The sequence below is a fragment of the Anomalospiza imberbis genome, chromosome 2 (genome assembly GCF_031753505.1).
Source record: "Anomalospiza imberbis isolate Cuckoo-Finch-1a 21T00152 chromosome 2, ASM3175350v1, whole genome shotgun sequence".
NCBI classification, from domain to species: Eukaryota; Metazoa; Chordata; class Aves; order Passeriformes; family Viduidae; genus Anomalospiza; species Anomalospiza imberbis.
Genome location: NC_089682.1, coordinates 63,310,860 through 63,320,513, shown reverse-complemented (window position 1 = coordinate 63,320,513; position 9,654 = coordinate 63,310,860).

The following is a 9,654-nucleotide window of genomic DNA, read 5'->3' as shown; positions in this document are numbered from 1 at the left end:
ATGTGGTATTCTGCAGCTGAGCCAATGTGCTTCTCTGCCAACTAAGAGGTAGCCCTCTGCTTGAAGTTTAATTTAAATAACAAAATAAGAGATGGGGAAGAATACTGTAATGAGTCATCTGATCATCCTCCTTGCCAATGTAGGATTATTACCTACCTTGCCCAAATTAGAGTTTTTGTGCCTAGTAATTTTTAGGAAACCTGAGCTTTGTAGGGTTTTCTCTGGAAAAAAAAAAACATATTTATTTTCTTTTTGAGATTAAATTTTCAACTGTGTAATGCTGTTGTCAATTATGACTATGCCAATCATTTAAAAATGTCCAAGTATCTTCACTCTTCTCAGTGGTGTGAAAATAAGCTGATTATCCAGCTTTGACCAAAAGTTGTACTTGTGGTTGTATGTTCTATGCCCTAAGATATAGAGATGATAAGAACAACTGAGCAGTGACCTCTGAGATAAGTTCTTTTGTTTTTATTTATAATTTATTTAGTCTACTTTTAAATGTTCCAAAGTTGCTTCTATGACTCCTATTGGAAGACTGTTTCTCATTCAAACAAATCCTACATTTGCAATATTTTGGCTAATATGTCTTAAAATAATTCAATTCTAGTTAGTGGCTGTTAATGATAATCTAGAATGGTTCATTATAGCTATTTTTGTACTTCAAGTTTATTTCTGGAATATTTATTATCTACACTAAGGTTTTCAATCACCTTAACTCTTGTAAATGCATTCTGTTTTTTCTTAGGCCTTGAGCCTATACAGAGGCTACATGTATATAAAGGTATTGCCAAGCTAAAATCTTTAGTGCACCAAATCTACTTGTTCTATTATACTCTCTATGTATGCTATCCAAACACTTTATAAACATACATACAAATATAAAGTGTTTACATACAAAAGCTAGGAAAAGAGAATAATGCTCAGAAAGACAACTTCAGGATTAATTATCTGGAGGGCCTGTTCCCAGACTCCTGAACCCTGCTCAGGGCAGCCAGGTGTGAGCTCACTGTCCATGTTCAGAGACAGCAGACCTCAAGGCATCACAACTGAGATTAAAATAAACAGCCAGTGCCTTTTCCCCAGGTCCCGTTTCCTGTGTGCCAGGATTCTTGTGCATCTCCATAGGATACTGGACAGCTGTGGGACAGCCCAGGTGGCACCGGGGCTGGGTGTTAAACACCTCAGTGGCTTCCTTGGGCTGAGGCACCACATTTGCTTGTCTGCACCCTAATGCTGAGCTCCACCTCACTCTGCTATCCAGATATGAGTCAGTAGCTCTGCTTGTTGTTTGGAAACTTCCCTGAATCACAAAAATGATGCAGTTTTCCTATCTGTTTCCTATTTCCATTAGGAATCACTTGCATATTCGTCACAAGATGCACAGCTCAGCAGTCAAATCAGCAGGGGAAAGAACTGTATTCTATTTCCTTTGAAATTGTCTACTGCAGCATGGTTTGACCACTTAAATCAGTTCCCAAGTCAGTATATTATGAAATGTTTTCTAAAACAATAAAATCCCTACTCTGCTAGGCAGTTTCCAGAAGCATGAGAATTTTAAAGTATCCAGATGACTGTTGACTATATTTTGATTATATTTTTGCAACAGACATGCCATATGAAAAAGTGCAGGATGAAAGTCAAGAGGAAAATGTGGCTGTATGGACAGGAACAGAATAGTGGTTTAACTGGCTGGTCAAACTGGATTAATGGTTTATTTCAGTCCCTTTAGTGGCAGTGGCAAATTTAACCTACTATATGTAGGTATACAATGAGTATGTGAAGCGTTCAAATTTCCAGATTGTTTAAAATTCTTATTTTATTGTAGCAGTTTGGGCAGAGTTCCTCTAGAATCCTAGGAACTTTAGAAATTTTACACCACCGAGTAGGAGAATTTTTTAATAAAAATCTAGTGCATATCAATATTCCACATTAAAAAAAGTTGAAAAATAAGAAATATTTTGTTGGGTTTTTTTTTTCTTTTTTTTTTTTTCTTTTTTTTTTTTTTTTTTTTTAATTTTCAGCATTTCCAAGTATAGGTACGAAGCAAGTCCTACTTCTTTGGGACAAGATGCTACTCTTTGTGTCCAGATAAGAGAGTAAAAGAGAGAACAAAATTATGTGGACGCCACCCAGCTATAGGTCAAAAGGGATATTGGCTTCCATTCTAAATCTCATTTTCAGTTAGAATTGTTGCTGATGTTGTCGGGTTTTTTGGGTTTTGTGTTTGGTTTTTTGTTGTTGTTGTTTTTTGTTTGAGTTTTTGTTTTGTTTGTTTTTTCTGAATGTTAGGGACAGATCTGTAAGTGTTTCAGGAGTTAGGGATCACAGCGCTTTGAGAAACCCCCACTCCTGTGCCCTGTCGTACTAAATACTCCGTGTCACTGGAGACTTTCTGTGGGCTTTCAGTCAACCCTTTACACTTGAAAGAGCAAAAATGATCCAGAGATTCCCCCTGTCCATATCCTTGTGTAACTCGAAGAAAGCACAGAGCTGGCTTATTTGAGGAGCTTCATCAGCGTCGGCTGCTTCCAGCAGCTGATGAGCTCCGTGTGCCAAAATGAGACAGCGCAGTTTCCCCTCTCAGCGCGGCAGCGGCGCCGGCCCCGCACGGAGGATCGCGCAGAGGCCCGCTCCGTTCCCGTCGTCCCGTGTCGCCGTGCCGGATACTGATGGCAGCTGGAATATCGATGGCAGCAGGCACCGGCATCGCTGGGGACACGGCCCCACCTCGCGGCGCTCCGCTGCCATCGTGCGGCTCTCACAGTAAAACACGCGTGGCTTGGGAACGCCCGCAGCGCTTCAGCGCTGCTCCGGCGCACAGCATCTGAGCCTGCCCATGGGGAGCCAGCTAAAAACAGTCTTCCTCTAGAGCTGGAATTGCGAGGCAAAGATCCATAGCAGTGTCACCCAGAGGTTAAAAACAGGTAAGTTAATTTTGGTTGCTCCTGTCCTGAAATGCATCTGTCCCACTCACAGAAGCAAATAACAGGCACAAATGAAGAAACCAAGAATAAAAGAAGAAAAGCATGAAGTTCATGGTTTTCCAGCAGAAAATATTTAGCAAAAGCCCTTATAGTTTCAGTGTTTCCCAGTGGTATAGACAACATATGGATATTTTTATGGTTAAACAAATTTCTGGAGTTGTACAAGTTCTCTAACTCATCACTGTCATCTGGATTCTCTGGAACCAATGAAAGAGTCACTTTGGACAACATTCTCAGGCACACAGGGTGATTCTTGGGGGTCCTGCACAAGGCCAGAAACTGGATTCGATAATCCTGAAGAGTCCCTTCCAACTCAGCAGATTCCGTAACTCTGTGATTCATACAGAGTTTTAAGACAGAAAATGGGCATGTTCCATGGAGAGATGAATTTACGTGGTTCTCAGCTGTCTTGGTTAGAAGAGGGATGGAACAGCAGACAAAAGTTGGCACAGGAAAGAGGAACATACACTTAGTGGAAAAGAGCAGAACTGGTAAGGCAAATATTTTGGTGGTACAGGATATGAATCAACTTTGTGCTTTGGAATAAAACTATTGAATGGATATAAACTGTTTCTGTATTTGTTTAGACTTGCAAATACAACAAGAAGAAGAAATCCCTGATTTATAATCCAGGACAAGTTAAAGCTGAATTACAAATCACAGCGTGGTACTAATAGCAAAACTGGGCTTTCTAAAAATAACACTATTGTAACCAAGTTCTATACAGACACCACCCACTCCTGAAATGAAAAGTATTCTTGGGGTAGCTGCCAATTTTAATAAAATTGTACAGCACCCAAGTAGGTCAAGCACACAGTACTACTGCATTCATAGACACATGGGTGCTAAGACAGGGTGGGACTAATGTGGTTTATTTCTAAATTTCTTGGGCCACATGATATTATTCAATGACTTCTGAATCAGTGGTCAGTTTACAAAACAAGTAATAGAAAAGTGTCATTACAGAAGATGTGCATATGAGGTAATAAAGAATACAGATTAGAAAATCAAAAGAGCACATCATTAAATTATATACATTGTACAGCATTTGCATCTTCTTTTATATACATTGTACAGCATCTTCTTCCAAAATTTCCCAACCACAGCCTTCTGTGTTTTTTGGGCTTGCCTATCACAGGGCTGATGCATTATAAACCACACTTCCCATTACATAATACTTAGTAAAAGCAAAGACTGATGAGTTACATCAGTGACATGTCAAGGCCAGGAAAAACATGAAATATTTGTCAGCATGCATCTCTATATGAGGTATGAATTTTAAAAGGGACTGCATCATTGCAACAAATAACTGATAACTTTTATGACCTTTCTGTCATTAAGTCCACTTCAGACGAGGTTAAAAATATCACTTCTACAGGAACAAAATGGTACAGAAAGAGGGGGAAAAAAATTCCTTCAGAACACATCCAAGACCTCAAGACCTAACGATTTCATTGCCTCTATCCTATAGCTGGAACAAGAATGTTGGCCCAGTCTATGCAGAAAAGCTGATCTACCTGGTCTGTATTCAGTATGGCCCCTTTAATAAAAAAACCTCACCTCATGAACAAGAAAATAAGGAGCTTCCTGATAATGTCACTTTAGGAAGAAAAATCTTCATGAGATAAAGGAACTACTGATATTTTACAAGAGAGGTTATCTGAAATTTCTATTCATTGAGAATGTTCACAAATGAAACGGTCCTTAGATTTTTCAAATTATAAATGGACAAAGTAGAGTTAGAATTTTTTTGAAATCAGCTTTTTGTAGGTATCACATCAAGTCATAGGAGCTTTTAACACTTTGTCCTACATGGATAGTAAGTGAAAGTCACACTTAAGCAACATTCATTGTGCAGCAGTGTTAAGAAACTCAATCTAGCCAGAATAGGCTAATCTGAATAGTAGAAGGGGGCTGGGTAGATGTGATTCTTCATGTGTAGTAATTGAACCTGCTTTTATTTCTTCTTTCTAGTTGTCTACAAACAACAGGGGAAAAAAAAGGTACAAATTCTTAAAAGTTTGTCTAGGTCTGTATGTCTCTTCAAATGGAACAAAATTGCAGGAGACAAAACAAAAATGATGGATAGAAATGCACTTGAGCACACTCTTTTTACTGCTGTTAAAACCATCATGTTTTTCTCTCTGGTGGCCCAGCCTCTCACTTCATTCTCATACCTGGGACAGTGCCTTAAATCTGTTAATTCCATTTCTATTACATCTTCTGAATTTCTGCAGGCCTTGGGCATATGCTTAATGAAAACCTTTAAACTGAGATGGACTGGATGAGATCTCCAAGGAAATTCTAAATGCTGAACAAAGTAGCTTTAGAAGGTCTTCTGAGAAAGAGATTTCTCTCTTTCTGAGAGATTTGGTGCAGATATTTCTTCTGAGGATCTTTGAGCTGATCCAGCGTCCCCTGCTTTGTGTTGGTTGCAGGACAGCTAGTGATGCCATCTCCCATGGGAACTGGCTTGTGACCCATTTACTCCAGCTTCCAATAGTCGGATGAACTCACACAGTGCCTGTGATTCACTGTACAATCAGCTGACAGATTTTGCTGAATATGTTCAGTTATAAAACTTGTTTCTTCTGTTGAACTGGACTAATGAGTCAGAGCAAAAAGTGATATTAAGAGAATCTGGAGAGTAAACTTAGAGTATGCCTAAACCCTCTTTGGTAGAGGGTGCACTTATCAGAAATCCAAACCCTACTAAAATGAAAATTCAAGTTTATAACATTTAACTGAGTCTTCCTGAAAGCCATGAAAGCTTAGTAGGCTACTGGACAAAAGGAATACTGTTTTCTCTGTTTGTGACTGCTGTTCCTGAGTGTCTCAAACAATTAGGTATATACTGGGATGCCTCATCTCTTTTGCCCAGAAACAAGACAGCTGCCAACTCCCTGAACTGTCATTAGGATTAGACATGACTCAGGCATCTACTGACTCCGACATGTCAAATGCAGCAGTTCTGCTTCCCCCATCAGCAGGTACTTGGACACCTGTAGAAGCAGTAGAAAGAACCTGTGGCCATTACAACTATAGTAATCTCTGTGGTTAGATGTTGCAGAGTTGCCCAAGGTCTGCCTGAAGCACTAGGAGAATCTGGATGCTGGCTCCGAACCTTGCTCCAGATGGAACTGTCTTTTGAGGGAATGGTGTTCTCAGGACTTCCCCAGCACACCTTGCACACCCAATGACTACTGGAAAAAAAGAGCAGCTTCATTTACAGATGCACAGAGTTTCAGGGTCCAATTTAGGGACATGGGGAAACTATATTGCTTTTGCATTACCAGAGCACTCTGCAAACCCACCTCCATCCACTACATTAAGTTCTATAGGACACAATAATGACTTCAGTATATATATTTAAGGGCTAGAAAGAGGCATTAAAATCACATGGTTGTAAAAGTTGTAAATATAGTGAAACAGTGTTTCTTTTTTTTTTTTTTTTTAAGGATTCTATGTGGGCATAAGTTGGTTATGCTTTGGGCATGTATTACATTAACATATTTACAAGGGGACTTGAAAAATATTGCCCCAAGTGTATTCCTTTATCTGTGATCATAGGTATATCACCGTGATAGCCTAAAGACAGCCTTTCCAGGTCTCTTTTGAAAACAGTATTTTAAAGTTGTAGTCCTACTGATAAGTCCCTGATATTGGCTTCTTGGAATGTGTAGCAAGAACTCGCGTTATTCTTCCCTCATCTTCTAGCATGTATTTTGCAAGGAGACAGCCCTGAAGACTGATGGGCTCTGGTACCATTAAGAGATTCTGTGGACCAAAATTTAGGTGTGGATTGAGCTGTTAATGAAATCAGTCTCAATTTAAAAAACAAACGGCCTTTTAAAAAAGCAAACTGTGCTGCTGCACTGCAGCACATGCAAGATGTTTGTCACATGCAAATTCTTTAATCAACAGATGAAGGCCCACTGATTCTTTTCTAGTTATATTTACCTAAAAGTCAACTTGCTCAGCCACACTGTTAAAAGCTCCAAATCATCCTTCTGTGTTAAAACTGAAAATAACTTGTTCTATTTCAGTATTCTAAAATATAACCCATTTTCCTTGAAGCCAAAAATAGATAGTAAGGAGATGTTTATTGCTATATTGGTTACAACACTGGGTTGCACTGATGGCAAACATAAAAAAGGCCCATTGGATAAGGCAACACAGTTCTATTAAACCTAATTAATTTCATCTTTTAAAAAATAATTTTGAAATGACTGTTCAAAGTCAGTGCCACTGCTGAAAGCCTGAAATACTGTAACACTTTTATAACACTGAGTCTGAGTTCAATTTTTTTATGGAATTTTTTTAAACTTGCTTTAGCTAGAAACCAATGTTTTCAATATTCTTCCAAATACAAGATTATTCCTACTCCCTCTGCTCTCAGTTCTTTCATCAGAGAACTATGCTTGACTATATCTAGCAGATTTTCAGTTAGATTTACTCATGTTACCTAAGTGAGAAACCGCTACTTTCTTCTTGTTTTGTACTACTTTTTCCCCCACTGGATTCTTTAAGCAGAGAAAGACTAAGAAAAATTAGATGGAAGGTGTAATTTCAAAAAAACAGAAACATTTAACTTCAACAGGCAATAGTAACAGTCAAATTTAAGTATTTCCTTGAGTGACCATAGATTCGCTATTGTCTTTTATTGGAACAAGGAAGAAAACCACAATTATAACTATACAAGCATGACTTCTCCAAGATATTTATAAAACTCATTGAAACTACACACTGAAATATTGTAATTTTAATTCACTGCACTTTACGAAGCTTAACTTCCAACTCCATTATTTTCCAATCAACTTATTCAGTAAAATGATAACTAAAACAAAACTCTTACCTCTAAACCTGGTTTCTTGTCATTTAACTGTTCTGAAAATTTTCTTCAGTATTTTCCCATTCATTTACAGGAAAGATACATATTGCAGAGAAAGGAAGCAGGGTAGGGAGGGACAGATTTCTTGGACGGGGGTGTAATTTCTACTTTGTCTATAAACTTGTGTTGTGTTTTTATGAAATTGTAAATTTACTTGTTTAGCATGCTGCTAATTCACTAGAGTCTGGTCCTAAACATCAAACACTGGCAATGTTTGTACGGATAAAGAACATTTAGCGAAAAAGGTAAGCACGTACCATTTGGGGGCAAGATGTACTTGCAAACATGTAAGATATAAAGCACTCCTCTGCTTGTTGAAAAGGTATGCCAATAAACATAAATTCATAGCCAAAATTATCCCTCCATGCTTAGATAAAATAATATTGAATGGTGAAGAGGGCTACTGAATAGTAGATACATGTACAGCGCCAATTCTAGCTATACAACTGAATCCAACTCCTTTAATTTCTAGTTCTGAAGGCATGGAACTCATAGAAGTTTCAACAAGAGTTCACTGGTCTTGTCTCCTGTGAACTCTTAGTTAGTGGGAAACATCCAGGCATTAAATGGTTTCCTCTTCCTATCAGCCACTAGAACACTATAGGGATTTACATTGTTGCAACAGAGAAGTGACATTTTTGGATATTCAATCTTAAAAGCAGGTCCTTTGTGAAGCATGTTAAGTATCTGCATAAACAAACATCCAAAGCCTGAAAATCCAGACCAGGTAACTTTGTTTGCATAAAGCAATATACCTGCCTAAAGCTAACTAACTATCCCAAACTGCCTGAAACTTCCTTCTATTTCTGTGCCTTACTGCACCCCATTTCTAACTCTGTGAAGACGTGGCAAAATGTAGTATGGTAATCTTTACTTCTTACTGCCCTAAAACAGGAAGAAATACTGCCAACCTCACACCTGTTTCAAACTGTAACACAAGTCATGTACATAGACCTGGCCTGCAATCCAATCTAAAAGTCAGCACTTCCACTGTCGTCCACCTGGAACTGCTCAGCAGCAAAAGCTTGGCAGTTAATGAGCACTGATGACTGCACCGTTTCAAGGACAACAGAAAATTTATTTTAAAATACCTATTAAGATCTAAGAGAGAAAGGCATAAAATAAATGTCTGTTCAATCATTAGGAATCTAATTTCTGTAGAGATGAAATCTTAAAATGTTTGGAGAACTGAGTCTCAGTTATTTACTTCCATTATTTACTTCACCAAAATAATTGCACAGCTTGATTGCAATAGTGATTGGTGAATTTAACTATGCTAATACACATTAAGTTAAAAAAAGGCAAAAACATTAAATGAATTAATATCAGCTAAGCAAGACATGGGAATTAGGTGATTTTTCTCTCTGGCATTTGTTACCATCACAACTAGAATACAATTTCTTGGTTTAATGATGTTTTTAATGAATACTGTACTTAAATGGAAAAAATATTTACTATTTCAATTGCAGAAATAGTCTAGTTAAAAGACAAGCACTATGCAAAGCAGAAGCACAGTGTTAGTGGGACAGTAGTATCATTATGTTGGAACGGAAGTTTTACTAGCAACACAATACCCAGTACAAAGAAATTGAAGCCTTATATGCTAGTGCACTAGCTGTCCAGCAAACTCTCAAACTGATAGAAAAATAATATTCTGGTATTAAACAAGGACTATGAACATGCTCCCTGATGAACAGTGACCCTTTAGGAAAATAAAATGAGCATCAAAAAATAAAACAGGAAATTAAACTGTGTTTGGAAGCTTATTCCTGCTTC